The sequence below is a fragment of the Acromyrmex echinatior genome, chromosome 4, assembly GCF_024713525.1.
Source record: "Acromyrmex echinatior isolate Ae372 chromosome 4, ASM2471352v2, whole genome shotgun sequence".
Classification (NCBI taxonomy): Eukaryota; Metazoa; Arthropoda; class Insecta; order Hymenoptera; family Formicidae; genus Acromyrmex; species Acromyrmex echinatior.
This window is the reverse complement of record NC_141855.1, coordinates 7232770-7250841: the sequence shown is the minus strand read 5'-3', so window position 1 is coordinate 7250841 and position 18072 is coordinate 7232770. Positions and strand designations below refer to the sequence as shown.

Genomic DNA, 18072 nt, shown 5'->3' with positions numbered 1-18072 from the left:
AAATTTTACTTACATGTTTCTTACCGTTCCACCCTAATTAATAATGAAAATTGCTATAAACTGAAATATCATATCTTAATTATATCGTAACACGCAAATTTGGCACGGTGGCTTGCTTAAAAATGGAATTCTTCGATCGCGAACGTTCTGCCTTCCATTCACGTCCCGTTAATAGCGACCGTATTTGAAATTGCATACACGTCGCCAGTTTAAATCCCGGATGTTAGTGGCGTAGTGACGGTACCCAGTCGATCTTCTATAATCGAGCGTTTTTATTCCACCCAGTCATTGATTGTGTGCCACCCTTTTCTTCCATCCATCCGTCGATCGACACCTATCACGCGACCCTCTTCCGTTCCTGATCCTACCTAATCGAGGAGGCGTGCGTCATTCTTGAGGAACGATGCCTATTTGCAAGGGTGTGGCACCCGATGTACGTTCCATCGGCCCATTGAGTTTCTGGGCGCGGTGAGAACTTGAATGAACACCCTTAACTTCGCCCTCCAGCGTAGCGATCTTTATGTAAATTAGTGTTTGTTAAACATGCACGAGATTGCCGCATATATATATATATACATATACGTTTCTGTTCAGATTATACTCAGTAATGAAAACGAATTTTTTTGCGGCACAAAACATAGATATAATCTTTCCTTCAATATCCGAGAGTTTTGACGAAAAAATTCTAGTCGAAGTTTGACACAAATCTTACACTCTAAATTTCTTACAGTAAAATCTTACTTCAAGAAAGTGAAAATACAACCACCCTTGAAAAAAAAAGACAATTTTCACTATTTTTAAAGTGAATTTTCAGTGAGATTTCTAAAAAGAATAAAATCTCACTTTTCTTTAGAATGAGATTTTACTCTTTTAAAATAAAAATTTACTCTAAAAAGAGTGAAAATTGTCAAGAAGTGAAATATTTTCACTTTTTTTTCAAGGGTGGTTGTATTTTCACTTTCTTGGAATGAGATTTCACTGCAAGAAATTTAGAGTGTAGTAGAATCTTTATATCTTTTAGTTATACATAAACGCGCGATTTAATTTTCTGTTTGACAAAACACACACACACACAATTAAGATGTTTCTCATATTTAGAATATTAAGAATATTTGCGATATTATCCATTTTGACTCAAATTTAAGGCGCATGGCACAGTTAATAAGCTGGATTCGTGCAAGAGTCTCTTAATATCCGAGAAAAATGATATCGAGAGAGGAAAATTATAATCCAGAAGATGGATTTTGCGCTTGCGAGAAGACGAGGGATGGGATTCTTACAAGAGCTTCGATACATTAGAACTTCAAAGCTTCGGAAAATAAACCGAAGCAAGAGTAAGTAGCTTGAAGAAATAATTCATCGGTGGGATTTAAAAAGAACATGAAAAAAAAATCGACCTGGTTTCACCTTTCACGAAGATTACGACGACCGCTCCAATCTTTCTGTCACGAGTCGAGGGACAGACACATAAGGAAAACAAAGGAGAACATTCTCTCTCAGATAGAAGGTCGGTTTTTCTCATAGTCACGATGATACTCCACGGTGACACGCAGGTCTCATTAAGAGTTATCTGGATTTACTGGCTTTTTGCGGTACAATATAAAAGAGTGAAGAAGAGAGGGGGGAGGGGAGAGAACGAGAGAGGGGGAGGGAGAGGCCTTTTCTCTAAATATTCGAGAATTCGATGGATTCTCAAAGGCAGCTGTTCAACAGCTATAAGTAGTTGCGACCTTTCGAGGCTGCGGAATATCGAAAGTTCGCCAAGTTCATTATATCCCGAACTTCGCGGCGTATTGCGGCTCGGCTACTCGGTACGTATACTTTTCAGTAATCGATAGTTCGAAAGTACCGGAAGCCCCTACCTCGATATACGCGCGCCGTAGTTTGGATCAGATCGGTAGGTTTATACATTAAGGTTAGCGTATTAAAATAATTCCATACAAAAAATAGAAAAACACAGAACAGCTTCATTACATAATATGAGAACACATATTATTTCCTTCCCCTTCGATTTTCTTGTTTATATCATAGGAATATTTCCTGGGATTGACATGCATTAGACTAGACGTTATTTTAATGTGTTAATTTCATTGGTATAACTAATTCACAACGCGAAATAAAACTTTAATGTTTGCACTTTATGGAACTATTAAAAAGATATTACGGAAAGATATATTATATACATATATATACATATATATATATATATATATATATATATATATATATATATATAAGAAAAAAGTTACATTGCACGTTATGACTATCTTACATAGCCTATTAAAGTCAAACGATGTTTAATTCAAGAGTCACTTTAACTCTCTTCAGTTAATTTTAAATAACGTTTATGGCAACGACACTTTCGCAAACTTATTTTCTTTAATGAGAAAAGAAAAGTGCCTTACATCACTGTCTCACTCAACGATTCATATCTTTTTGCTTTAAATCAAGGATAATAAAGAATTCAAAAGCGTGAAAGCCATTGTTTACCAATCGGATTTTTAAGCAGGTCATTCGTGGCATAAAAAGGTGACAAAAGGAGATGGAGTCGCATTAGCCGATCAGCTTTATAGTTTACAGGCATGATGAGAACAACTTTGACCTGGATCGCCGGCATTCACTGTGCATAACTACTAGCCGCTGACACCCCTCTCACTCCCTCTTCAACCCCTTCATATCGTAAGTTTGCACGCCGTCAGTTTGCACTGCAGTGTCTGCGCCCTATGTCGTGCACCCCGCAACCACCGACGCGACCCTACGTATATGCATCAACGCGTCCCGTAATCCGCGATAGAGCCGCACGCGTTATGCACGTCGGCGATCTCCTCCCCCCATTGTCGTCGTCGTCAATAAATCCATATAGATCCGTAGATTGCGTGGGATTAATCCTCGCGGATGGCTGATGGAACGCTGGTCCCCAGTATAAATAAATCGATCACGTAATGCTACAAGTCGGTCATGTTTTTAAAGTCAAGGTAATGTATATATCGTCCAGCTGTCCCTTTTCGTCGGACCGACTCAGGGCTCTCTCTCTCTCTCTCTCTCTCTCTCTCTCTCTTCTCGAGGCTAGTGTACATCTACTATTCACTTAATCATGCAACCTGCACCGCAAATTATACAGCCGTTGACCTACATATCATCAGGTATAACATGCCGATTCCGTTCCGATGCGTTCGTGTGAAAACGCGAGAGTTTGTTTAATATCAAGGAGCATAGTATGATTTTTCTTTTCTTTATTAGCATAAAAACATGATTCATATCAGTATTTTCTACAGTAATATAGATAAGATATTCATTATCTTTTTGAACTAAAAATATTTAATCTCATAACTGTTTTCATAATATACCCAAGCAGAACAATAAGTCACGATAACGTCAAAATGACATTAAAATGAATCTGAAATAATTGAAAAAATGACTTTTAGTGATCATTTTGGAATTATTTTGACATTATTTTGATATCATAATGACTTGTTGTTCTGCTTGGGTATATTTTTTAAATTATAAAATTTTCAGTGATGTAAACACAAATTATATAAACACTATAGAGAGAGCATTTTCAATATATATTTTTACATTTTCCAGGAGGAAGATAAAAAAATTGTATCTTATAAATTTTTATTTTACCTCTTTATCTTCTGAGCTATCAAGATATTTGAGAAATTATTTGTACACGGCACTTGTTTTCACGTTTGACAATGGTAATATTCGGTATGCATTGGAACAAAGGAAATTATTCGCGACGGAAGGAACCTGCGGTCGCGGAAATCATACAAACTCTGCGCTTCGTTGGTATCGGGACTCTTTGTTTCTCTCTGAAGTGGTGCTTATGCGAGATCGACACGAAGATTGTCATTCGCCCGAACGTGCGGGGGCATCAAATATCGATTTTAGATTTCATGTCGCGTAACTTCGATGTCGCCCTACTTTTTCAAAGGACTATCCAGAACCATCAATCGATATGCATGAATTATCGATCGTTAGGAAATTAAAAAAAATATGTGGTGTGTTTGAATATGCAACGGACTTAAAATCTTACTTCAATTATAATTATTTCATTAATATCCTCCCGTTTGATATCTTGTATACTATCTAATGACATAATTATGGATTATTATCGTATTTCGTACCTAAAAAAAAAACAGTACTTTTATTATCCCATTACACCTAACTGTAAAAAAGTGTGTAAAATTACATAAATAATACATGCAAAAATTACATAATTTATAATGGAAATATATAAAATTATGTATTTTTACAAAAAAATTATTATTTTAAAAAATTCTAGTGATGTAAATATTTACATCGTATGTTAAACGAAAAATAATAATAGTATTATTTGATAGTTTATATATAAATTTACAAATTTTTGTAATAATATTATGTAAGATAATGTATTACACATATTATTCACATTTTTATGTTCATACATATTAATAATATAACATAAGAAAAATAATTATACATAATTTATTAACGAATTAATATGTAAATATTTCTAAACTTAATTTCAATTATAAATTATTTTTTCAAATTGTAGTTATTATGAAGAAGAATAATTTTATTTGAAAGTTGTGACTTTATGTATGTAAGTATACACCTTTAATAGTGCATTCGAAAATTACTTACTATATAATTGTTGCAATTTTACATGTAATTTTTTACAGTGTAATTATTTAATGATAGATTAGAAATTAAATTCTGAAATAGCACGTAACTGTAAAATATAACATGAAACGTGGACTATTTAGTTCAGATTTTGAGTTAATGCTTTACTGACCTGAAAAGCGCGATATCATTACGTGCGCATAAAGTAAATTAGGTTCGAAGTATTGCAGTAGAAGGTCATAATTAGCAATTGCTTTGTATACAAAATTGGCTCCGTATCTTTCTAAATTCTATGAAATTATTTTATAATTTATTTTATTATATATCAAATGATGAATTATAAATTAATTAAATTAATATTACATCGTGTGTCATAACAGTGATTTTTTGTTGGTAATCTCACATAATTAAATATCATTAGTATGTCAGCATATAAGCTAATACGTATTGATAAAATGGCTCATTAGCTGATTTTTGTAATAGGAAATGTCAAAAGTATCCCATGCTCAGAATCGCAATTGGAGTTGCGAAATGTATATGTCATTTAGAGATACTACAAATATTACGGCTCCCTCTCTCTTTTGCGCGCGAGTAAGTGTAATTTAAAAATTTTTTTCCTAAAGCGAAATATCGTTGGAAATATTGGATGGAATTCTCTAATTTAATATTCGTCACGAATCGAGAACGACGTCATAAATTTTTACAAAACGGCGCGGTTGCTCCACATCTCGCGAACCTTCAACGTTTTATCTCGACATTGTCAGCCGATAATCTCTCCAGGCAAAGTGATTTTCCACGTTCCAACCTTTTCATTATTCTTTTTCCATGTCGCCATACGCTTTTGATCAAGTTACGTGACGGCGATTGTATTACTGCAAACGATTATGCTCTGAAACTTTTTCAGATGAGCTTGTTGAATTATTCTTTCGAAACATTTCGGTTAATTCACGGCCATACGTCTGGCAGCGGTAACTATATGTTTAAATAAATTAGTTTTTTGCGTTATCTTTCTATCTCAAAGGAATGATAGAATATTCTTTATATTTTTCCATAAAAATTAATAAAATTAATTAATTATTTATACTTCTATAAAATTTCAAAAATTAATTAAAAAAGAAATTAACGATTGCGCATATGTTATTAGCAGTGCATACAGTATTTGCCGATGTTTTCACATGAGAGGTAAAAGCTCCGTAAATCATCGGTGGCCATTTACTCAATTGCGAACATGCCTTAAATCCATATTTAATTTTTCACAATTAGCGAAACTGTTTTGGTGGATGTATGCCAAATGTGTTCGGCCTAATTATTTTCTGAAATACCTAGTAGCCACACAGATCAGAATTCGAATGGATCTTCCCAAGGGAAAAACGATGCAGCGACGCTGGCGACGTTTGAAGACATCCCCAATGGACATTGGAAGATTCAGCAATACGCGCAATCGGGCTTGCTGCCAAACCAATTCAGCTGCAATAATATTTGCATAAACTGGATTTGTCGTGTCTGATTCATAAATCATGCAGCGTAATAACGACCGCCGAAGAAGCCGGCCTTTGAAGCATGCAGTGCCGCTTGGTTCAGGTACGCTATCCGTACGATAAGTGAATCGATTTGCAGGAAATCGAGCCGTTTATCGCATTCCATACTATCTACTTCGATAAATTTTACTTACTGCCCGAAGGCAGCGAACGTATGCTCTGCATTCTATCGGTATCATTTATAAAATAACTTTATATATGTATAAATTTTTTATAAATACAATTATAACGTAAATGATCATAAATTATACATGATCTCCTCATTACATCTATTTTATAAAATTGTTTCTTCAAACAAATTAAACGAGAGATTTTGTCATTTTGTTTGAAACTCTAAAGTAAACTCTAAACTAAAAGGTATAACTCTTGTTTATAAGTTTTCTTTTATAATAGCCAAGTTGCTGACAGTGACTTCTGTATTGTTGCAGCAGCTGTACTGTAAACAATGTTGTTGTTCTTACTGCAATTCCCGCCTAGAATGCCGTTCAATCGGATGTATTTTTCGTGATCGTCTCTAAACGGAGAACGGAAAGAAGATCTTCAGAGCTTTTGGCTGCAGAACAGCGGCAAAACCATCGATCATATAGACGTGAGTGAGTCGAAATTGAAGTGTTTGATATAAGTACGTTAATTCTATACTGCTAAATTTTGTTATGGAAAACAATAACTGATCTAAGAGTGGTAAGAGTACGTATTTACATCGCAGTTTTTTATGCTTGCAATTTAAAAAACCCCGCACAAATCTTTTGGGAAATGAGTTTTGGTCAAATTGTTTCAAATTTTAATATTTTATCAAACTGAAATTAAAAAAATCTTCACTGATACCTTCAAATGCTTTAATTTTTGTTGCAGGATTTTCGGAAGATCATTACATCTTATACGAAAAAATAGTTCAAATAAATTTTTTTATCAACATTAATTATGTATAATACATCATGAATATATATTGTCTACTCATGGAAAAAAATATCGGATATAATATCAAGAAAAAAAGTATCATATTTTTTTAATATTTCAAAAAATATTATTACAGTAAAACATCTTGGAAAAAAGCTTTATCTTATTTTTTAATTCTAAGAAGCATATTAGGATTTGTAAAATGACAAGAAGACTCACGAAAATCCAATGTTTGTGAGAAGCAAGTGAACTCATGTAATCAAGCATCTCAAAAGAATGAGACGTTCATTATATTCACATCATTCGTTTCGAGTAATTCTGAAAATGGGCGCAAAACTAAAATCATAAACATACCATTGATACAAGGATAAGTAAAAATTTATTTCAAGTTTCCGTTTTTTTATAAAATATAAAGACATTCCTAGAACAAAAACTAACAATAAGACAAATAATATTTGGAGGTTTGTATCCATGAAGAACTTTAATCTTGACATGAGCTGCAAAATATTAAAATTTAAAGCAATTTGACCATCCATTTTCTATAAGATTTGTACGGGATTCTTTGTAAAAAGATGTGCATATTTTCTTTTCATAAAAAAAATTAATTCTATTTATTTATCATAATGATAGCCACGCTTTCAAAAAATATACATAATCAATATACTCTAATTGTTAGATGACTGATATCACGTAACGATATTATATGTAATGTAGTTGAATTAAAAATATTGTTGTAATTGTAAAATGTTTCTTTCGTTAACTGCATGATGCAAAATATATTACGGAATAATAATGTCGCTTAGCATTGTAATCTATTGTAACATGAAGCAATGTCATTCTAAAATTTCCATTTTTTAAATCAATTTCGTGCTTGAAAGGACAGAGTTTAAGATCGGTATTCACTAGTAAGGGAGTTCTAGTTGTAAAATTTGATTATGACAGCGCACTTTTCGTAGCTAATAAAAACAGTTTCATAGAATACCTGTGCAAGGGCGGCAAATGAGAAATCGATAGTCTCGGAGCGAGCTTACGAGGGAACCGCGCGGAATCACACGATGAGATTTTTATCGGATACCTCCATAAAGCGGGAAATTACACGAAGAACTCTATGCATTGGTCTGTTGCGCTATGAAACAAATTGAAACATGAGATTTTTCTGATCGGCACGCCGCGATTATCATTCACGTTATCGGAAAAATATTATAAAAAGTATTTTCGATAAAGCTCAAACATTCTCATTGTCTAATAACAAAGTAGAAAAACTTTACCTGTTTTGCAGAGATTTATCTTAAAATATTTAATATACCAGCTACAAAATGTGAAATATTATTAAGTTATCATTTATATGCAGTACTCATAAATGCTGTACTTACATTTCTTTCTATCGCTCTTATATTTTAAAATCATAAATATATCATAAAAAGCGTGCAAATGCATATTAGATTCTCTGACTGATTTGATATAATGAGCTTTGTAATCCAGAAAACTAAGAGGAACAAGTTCTTTTCTGTATTTATTCCATAAAGTTTTTCTCTCGGAACGAATATAAGCGTATTTGTACTTGGAAAAATTTAAGGACGCATCCACAGAAGGTACTGTACTCGGAAGTTAGCGGATCTCGTTTCGGATCCGCTCGCGGACACGGAAACTGTAGTAATGCACATTACGAACGTAACTGGTACGGAAAAGTCCTCGGACCAGACAATTTGTCACGGAGTGAAAGCGCGAGACAAAGACGCATATCGAACAACTCTTCGCTATCCCCGTAGCTGGAGGATACTCGACCGTTCCTTTGTGCGACGTTGACGGAAATCCGTATTCGTGCTGACGAAGCAAGCCAGGAGCACCACGGCTGAAAGCGGAAAATGCATATCCGCTCTAAATGTTGTCGCATGACTGTCAGTAATATTTCGTAATATTGAATGATAGTCGGTTGCATAAGGCAAACGAAAATAGAAAAACAAAAGGAAGGTCTGTTCGTCCTGCTTGCATTTTTTACACTTGGAATTTTCACTTTTCTTATCTTCAACATCCGAATAGCTTGTATATAAGTATTTATTATTTAGGAGCAATTTTTGAGAATTTCAAACAATATAAACAAATCATATCGCTTTCTTCAAAGTGACACAATTAAAAAAAATTAAGTTTCCCAGAAAATGGAAAAACGATTTTTCAACTTGGCAAAAAATGATTGATTAATCAATGAAATAATCCTGCTGATCTATTCGGATCTATTTAACTCATATAATTTGTTTTCTTACTAATATTTTATTTAAAAATATTTTCTATTTAAGTTACGACGATTTTGATGAGTTCTTTAAATCGCCCTTTTTGAGTTGAGACATTTTAATGATATTTTTATGAAGAAGTTTACATTTAATAATTATATATTGATAGAGTAATACTTACCTAACTCACATTCGTGATGGAAATTTAAAAAAATCACATTTTTTTTAAAGTTGTTACTTTTGAAGTAGGGGACTGAGATTGAAACAAAAGCTAGAAGAATTATAAAGTATCAAGACTTACTTGAATAGATTTAATAGGATCGCAAAATATAAAAAGCTTTTATCTACAGTTATAAATAAAATATTTTATTTAGCATAGATAGAAGGTTTGCGATCAATAATTTATTTTCACAAAGGGTGTGCAAGTTAAGTATACATATAATTGTCATTGCGGTTAAAAATATATATATATATATTGTACTGAAATTGAAAATATATATTTGAGTCGTCAGACGATAAAATAACGATATAACTCGTGAAGACAGATGAAAAGATATAAAACTTTTGCGTTATCTTCACAGAATATAAAAAGTTTTACGTTTTATTCTCCGACAAAACGTACCGCAATAATGCAGTAAGATTTACATTAAGCACCTTCACAAAAAGCGTTTTGTTTTTCACAACAGAGAAAGGTATGATTTATATCGCTGTCTGCTGCAACTATAATGCCTATAACACCTTTTGTGAGCATTTCCTAAGTGAAGAATATCATGCTTCCATTTATTCTACACAATTAAGGATTGCCTAATGTCTGAAATTCAAATTCACCGCTCGTTGATATTTTGAAACTATTATAACGGCCTGGGTGAAACATCATATATAACTGACATGGCAACAGAATCACCGTATTTAATGAAATAACACCGCGTAACATTCAGCGCGATTATCTTTCCGCTTTCTCACTATGCTTTGGCTACGTTTCTCTCTCTTTCTCTACGGTCACATTTTATTAAAAATGGGAGACATTTTAAACTGCCCGTAACGATGCTTCGTTTTGTTCACGATCCCAATAGTTACATACAAATACGTGCGCGCATATACAGGGTGTATCAGATTATTCATATTATCCTTTTCCCTCCAAAATGGATATAGATAAAAAATTAGATATATTCAAAATGGATATAATCAAAAAATTTTCATTATAAAAGCCTATCTGAACTATCTAACGGTGGCATTCTGATTTTCCATTAACTATCAAAAGGTAAACATGAATTTAGTCTGAAATTTTAAATAGAAACATAAGTCAAGTAGAATATCGTCGAATAGATCTTCTAGAGACAAACAACTTTTGCTTAAACTCTTTTTTTTATTACTTTTGAGAAAAATAATGTCGCAGATTATGAATTATCTATTTGTCCAAACATCTCTCAAAAGTTGTTTGGGTTTAAATTAGCATTTTTAAAATCAAATCTTATGTGATAAAAAATATTAAAAACTTTTCAATTTATAAATATTTCTTTTCAATGTATAAACCTATCCAAAAATATGACTCATCTATTTTCAATTAAAAATTTGAAGATTTGTTTTCTCCACTTCTCACTTTATTCATAAAAACACAAATATCATTCGATTCATTCTATTAAATTTAAAAAATTTTAATTTAAACCCGCAAACTTTTAATGTCTGGATAAATGGATGACTCGTAATTTATGATATTTCTTTATTTTTCTATACAATTTTTCTAAACCATTTATTTTCTTTATTTTTCTAAATCACTTTCGTAAGCCATAAGTGATATAAAAAAAAAGTTTAAACAAAAGTTGATTTTAAAAGACCTATCCAACGATATTCTATTCGATCTATGTTCCTATTTAAAATTCCAAACTTGACCCAAATTTATTCTATTTCCGATAGTTTTGCGAAAACCGAAATGGCACCGCCAGAGATGATAGTTTAGATATATAGGATTTAGTAATGACAATTTTTTTGAAACTTCGGACACTATCCGTTTTCGAGAAAAAAGAGTGGTATGTGTAGCCTGATATAGATTCTCTGTGTAACCTGTAAAAGGCGGTGTCATTGTATTTGCACTTTCCACGATCGTTAATTGTCGAAACGCGCTTTCAAAAAAACACGGACAAAACTTTCAAAAGCTCGTGACAGAAACAGGAAGCCTATTCCGTAGTTTTCCGATAGCTTGCAGACTATAGTTTAGAATACGAACAAAAAAAGTTTCTGAATTCTGTTGGCACATCCGACGTGAAGAATTTATCGATATCGCGCATCACAAGATAGCAAATTGCAACCTCGTCATTCCATGCGACTTTTAAATCGCTCGATGATACTCTTTCCCACGTAATATTGCGCATCGCTAATGTTATACGTTACGTGTCAGGAGAATTACATACGGCGTGAGGATTACTCTTATGCGCTCCGTACGATTGCATATTCATAGCACACCGTAGGACACCGTGGGACGTGACGCTCTTACATTGTAATCCCGTAGGCATGATGCAGCGGGAAATGGAGGAAAAAGCGAAGAGACTGAGAGAAAATCTGATTACATCCACCTTTTCGCATCGTGACAGATGCGGCAGCGTATTTACACGCCTTGGCATATTGACGCGCCAAGCATGAAACACGCCTACGCACTCTGTTTACTATCCTTTACGCATGAGCTCCGGACACGTGAATGTTGATGCGAAAGTGATCGAGAATGAAGGGAATAAATAGGTGACGGGCTGACAGAAGCATCTTGTAGACTTTGGTGTATCGACCTACGCGCAGTAACGGGTGCAAGAGTCGATAGTTGTAATCTTCCTAACAAACAATGAACGTTCAACTGTCGGTCATCAAATTTAATGTCACCGGTGTATTTTAGACGAGGCTGTTGCGCAAAACCACAGAAGGATAATTGCATTAATTATAGAGAACGCGCGTAAATTTACGTGCGGCATGTGCGCTCTCTCTGGTGAGATTATATTAAAATATGTATTGCGGGAAGAAAATGTGTGATAATATAAATTTAATATTTTCTAAATGTAAATTCCCTTTCTAATAGAAGTAAATGGAAAGAAAGATTTTGTTGAAGTATTTAAAAATTTAATTAGATGCAGATCTGAAAATAATTTTGTTGGACAAAAAATTAAAATAATTATATAGGGAACTCAAGTTTAATAAGTATGTAGCAAAAAGTTTTGACATTTTAACAACTAGCTTGAATGTCCTACATAATTAGTTTGACGGTTCAAACAAAACTATTTTCAGATTTATATCTACATTAATTGTGACAAAAAATCACTAAATCGTTAGTAATCTTAATACATATTTTTTTCAATAATGCTAATTAAACATTTTTTACTTCTTAATAAATATTTACTCAAAACAAAATGAAAAACGACAATTAAATTAAATTACAATAACTGTTTTTGTATTAAATAAATATATGTTTACATTTAATAAATATTTAATAAATATTAGTTGATACTATATTGAAATAAATATTTATTAAAATTTAGTACATTTTTGAAGTGCAGGTAAATTTTTAAATATTTCAGTAAAATCTTTTTCGTGTATATATGAAATAATGCTTAACACGTGACTGCTAAGCTATCTACATATTCGTTCTGTGGTATCCATCCGTAATTCATACTAATAGTCTTATATTCTTAAATTCTTTATCGATTGCTGTGGGCGTATCACTCCCATCACTACCGATAGCATATGTAATCCGATGTAATCTGTCGACTGTGCACGCGCGCGCGCGTATGTATGTGGGTGTGTGTGTGCACAAATATAGACGTCTTTTCTTATATGTTTCTCTTCTATTGCAAACTTCCGAGAATACTATTGGTGGTGGTCCACTTACACTTTTGACGTACCTCAAGTTGAATGTAATTTCATGCAAATGGTATCTTCAGCCTTCCTCAATATCTTTTCTGCTTTGTCCCCTTATCCACCCTCTTGCAAATATAGCAAGCGGAATAGTGCGATTTTGACGATTTGTCGTATCGTATCTTAGGTTACTCGAAGCGTAAAGTATCTGGTATTATATATATATATTCTCATATATATTCTCATATATATTCTCATGCATCAATTTTTACTATACTATATGTTTCTCATATACTTTCTCATATACTAAATTTGATTTTAATTAAAACACTTCGTATACTCTTCAAATTTGTCTTATACTGTTTTCATTATTCATTGCTGCACATCGTCTTTTTGCTGAGTTATGAAAACATCTGCTTTTCAGTCCATGTAAACTTTGCAAGTGGGACATGCCAGGTGCGCACCATAGCTTTCGGTTTAACTCAAGAACTTCGTCCTGTTTGATCCTGCAGAGAGTCCGTAGATAAAATAAAATCTTTGAATGTTTAACCAATCTAACGCAACGAGTGAAATTTCATTCGAGAGCCATTGGAAGTTTTATCGCCTCGCAACTTTGACCAACGGAAATTTCGTTTAAAATTGGATCGGCGAGGTTTAAATCGTCAGTTAGTGAAAAAGTGCTACTCGTAGAGTAAACTGACGTCATAGTAAATAAAATAGAAAATTTGACGCATAAGTTATATATTTTTTTATCATATGAGATTATTTTATCTTTGCATATATCTCAGCAGATAGCTTTTATGTGCTGATAAAATCTAAGTAAAATTTTCTAAGCTATTTGACACGAATATTTAATAAAAAGTTATTAAATATAATATAACAGAAATTTAAGTGGAATTAAATGGAATGTAGACGATGCAACGGAATGGAGCACGGAGGTCAAGTGTTTCATAAAATATTACGCTAACTCTGCACTTGCCTGAATGCCCGATACGAATAATATTTGAAACGTTCTCATAGCCCAAGTTCTCCTCATTGCAAAATACAGACTGAGTTCTTCTCATTGCAAAATAATCCCCCTGTATAATTATTTCCAAGCATAAATGCAAATAATTAGGAGAGAATGAGAAAATTGCGATTAATAGAAGTCTTTATTCAGTGGAGATACTCCAGTTATTTAGCTTTAAATTACAATAATTAACATTTATATCATTTATTATATCATTAATTAACATTTATATCATTTATTATACCATTATTATATAATATAGAAACAATGTAAAGTATAATTTTAAATTAAAAACAAAACTCTCTCTTGCCGTTTGGAAATATTCGCCGCAAAATTGATTTTTTATTTAAAATTATTTATATTAATAATATATAAAGGTTAATTATTGTAATTTAAATTTTAGAATATCTTCTGAATAAAAATTGCTATAATTGATAAATAATCGACTTTATTTAACATTTTTGTTTATAAGTATCCGCAATTACCTTCATTCTCTCCTACACGGAAAAATAGATTTGCTAAAGTATTTACAAATTTATCTAAATACAAATCTGAAAATAATTTTATTGAGCTATTAAAATAATTATGCAGAATGCTTAAACGTTTGATAACTACTGCAAACAGTTTAACATTCTAGCAACCAGTTTAAGCGTCCTAATTATTTTGATAGTCCAAATAAAATTATTTTCATATCTGAATCCAGCTAAATTTTGAGATACTTCAGCAAAAAAGAAATCATTTATTTCGAGGTGTATCAAAATCATCGAAAACATGTAATGATATTTACTTTACATAAACGACGTGTGCGTTCTATAGTCACGTACGTTATAATGCAATACTAAGCGTATATCAGACTGTCACCAAATGCAAGAAATGAGAAGTTATCATTATAACTTTAATATACTGCAATAGTACTGTTCTCGCATTTACCGTGTTATCGCAATTCCTCTCCAGTCACCCTATCGAATTATTCGGGATATAAGCGATGCTTTAGATCGAAAATGCATGTCGAGTTTCGATTTCTCTGATTTATTCTATTTTTCTTATCCTAATCGGTTACACGATGGAACGTTTTATCATTCTTTTCAGCTTTATCATTTATGCGAGAATGAACGCACATTATCGACACATGCGATTGTTAGGACAAGCGCGATATCATTTTATACGTCATACGGGTCGTATACGCGCGATTTAATCGCACTGTAGAACTCATGTGAAATGTAGGTCACTGATTCGACGATTTTAAATTATTTATTGTGCCCGCGTCGGCAAATATATACTTACGTGGCTCGCGTTATTGCACCGTCGCTGAATGCCACTCTGGTGATATTTCTATTGCAACCGTAGGAAAGCTGTCGTCGTCACGTAGATCGCAGTCGAACGACGGCAGGCGAGTCCTGTCGTGAGAAAAGGAGCTTCACGACGTTTTGCCGTTTCTTACAACTGACACGAAGAGCTGGAATGAGGCAGTCGCTACCTATATAAACGGAAAAGCAATCAACGGGAAACGAAGAGAGAAAAATTGTCGTACATTGAGAGTCTGCAACTGCTGTGCGCCGCACCCCGGCGCTCCTGAATCATTCATCATGGAACGCTCGCCGATTTCGTATCACTTTTCATCGAAATTACATCTTTGATCTCGCGACGGGATCACGATTGCAGTCTAGCTTTTTAATTAATTCAAAATGGACGCGTTGATAACGTTTCTAAAATTAATTCATCGAGTATAGCGTGATCCATCATTCGCCCACGAGAAAAGATTTATCATGTTGAAAAGTTCTCTATCCCGAGTCATTTAATTTATAATTGTTATGTACATCTATTACTTTATTTGACATCACCGTAATCTGTCATTTCTATACTCCATAAATCCCATTACTTTTCTGCGTATATTGAAATTTTATAACTTTACCAGAGATAATTTAAAAATATTTTTACAAACATATATATGCATTTTCCCTTTCAATTCATCTTTATTTTAAAATAAAAAAATATTTTTGAGAAATATAGAGAAATACTTTTATAATTGTCTCTCGAAACTTCGTATATTTGCAAAGATATCGAAACCTCAGTGATATTAAATTAAAAATTTGAAGAAAAACAAAAAAATTTACAACTTTTCTTCATCGTTGTGATAATAAACTGATATTGAATGTGCGACACGTGGCTGTCGAGGAAGTTGCTCGATTTCGAGATAACATAATGATCGTTTTGTCTGCATCAGACTATATGACGCCAGAAAAAATTACTAGTACATCAGATATATATTCTGTTTTGTCGTATTTATTTTTATAAAAGCTTTATTCACGCTATGTTTGATTATCAATAAAATATGCATCAACACAGAGTTTAAATCGATCTCTGTATCTCAGACTTGATAAACAAATTACACGTATAAAATAAAATAAATATATTTATTTTTTAGTATTATATTTATATATAATACCGATATAAATATTTATCGGATTAAAAAAAATTTTTAATTCAAATTATATACACGCACCGTAATACGTATTTTTTCTCCGTAAAAATAATGCGGAATCACGTGCAACTTGTCAAACTGTATGTGCTTTGAGCCCTCAATTGTTGTGTCGTGTGCAGATATGCATTTACGAACCTGTAAACGTAATATAGCGACTACACGTGCATTTTTTATATCTGCAACCTAGAGCAACTATCTAGAGCATAATTGCGTTATATTCCACGTTTTACGGCTTCGTGCGCGAGAGAGCATTGTCATGCGTGACGGCATCAATCACATTACATTTCACGTCACGTTTAAAAAAAAAAAATGGCACTGCAGTTAAGAATTTTTTCTCTCTTGCGGTTTTTTGTGTCCTAAATTTTTATTGATACGTATTTGCTGCAAAATAAATGGAAAACGATTAAGCTCTGACCGCAACGTCAACAAATTTCAATGAGAAAATTGAGAAAAATAGAGAACGCATCTCTATACATTTTAATTAATATTTAGTGTAATATAAATTATATTTCTATTTAAAAAGTGATCTGTTTTCTAATTATTATTTTCAAATTTTGAATGGCTCACATTGAATACAAACATTATTGTACGTTTTGATCAAAGAGAAATGTGCGTTAACCTTTAATTAACTTTTCAGCTGCATGAAAATTGGCGTTGGCAGGCCAACTTATCATGTCGCTAATTAATTCATACAAATGTTTCATTGTTGAAACTTCATTACCAGTCACACAGGGAACAAATATTTGATGCGATCAATCCGCAAAAAATACCACCACTAATTATATAATTGGGATATTAATTACCAGAAACTACAGAAATAAATGCTTTTTTCACACTATCTATTACGCTAATCAATAAAAATATCATTACTATAGTTCAATAATCCAATAAACTGGCCACAGCAATAATATACAATCGAGCTATCTAAAGTAACAAGAAACAACGATAAAAGCAAACGTTTTCAGATTCGTTAGGCGAAAAAAATCAAATAAAACAATTCAAATAAAACATTCCTTACACAGATATGCGTAACAAAATTCACATTGATTCATTGGGAAATTTTAAAGGAACAAAGAATTAAACGGAGCATACAAATACTCGATCAATTAAATTTTCCGACGCAATTAAATCTACCTCGCGATCTAACGCAGCGTGAAACGAGGAAGAAAAAAAACGTGCCTCGCAAACCTGCAGAAATTTTAATGGCAGATGTTTTAACGAAACGCAATGGTAACTTTCACACGTAATTATCTGACAATTTGTAAGTAATTAATGTAATTAATGTGTAATATCGAAACAAGTTCAAAGCTCAAGCTACCAGTTTATTATCATGTGGCAGTATTCCCGCAAGGGCAGTCTAACTCCACGTGCAACGCGTTCACCCGTTATCATCCCGCCTCGCACGTTATTACGATTATGGTTGCTAATCCATGTTTCGCGGAGGCAATTAAAGAGCACGGATCGCTACGACGTATC

The 18072-nt window shown here is 32.8% G+C and overlaps 1 protein-coding gene across 1 annotated transcript in view; it reads left to right on the top strand.

Moving 5' to 3' along the window:
- Teh1 (tipE homolog 1 phospholipid transfer protein) overlaps window positions 1-17468 on the top strand; it is a 58476-nt gene extending 41008 nt beyond the window's left edge. The window contains exons 5-6 of the transcript XR_015544789.1: window positions 5935-6189; window positions 6575-17468. The gene's annotated coding sequence lies outside the window, so the exon portion shown is untranslated. The remainder of the gene's footprint in view (window positions 1-5934; window positions 6190-6574) is intronic.
- Window positions 17469-18072: the final 604 nt, after the last annotated feature.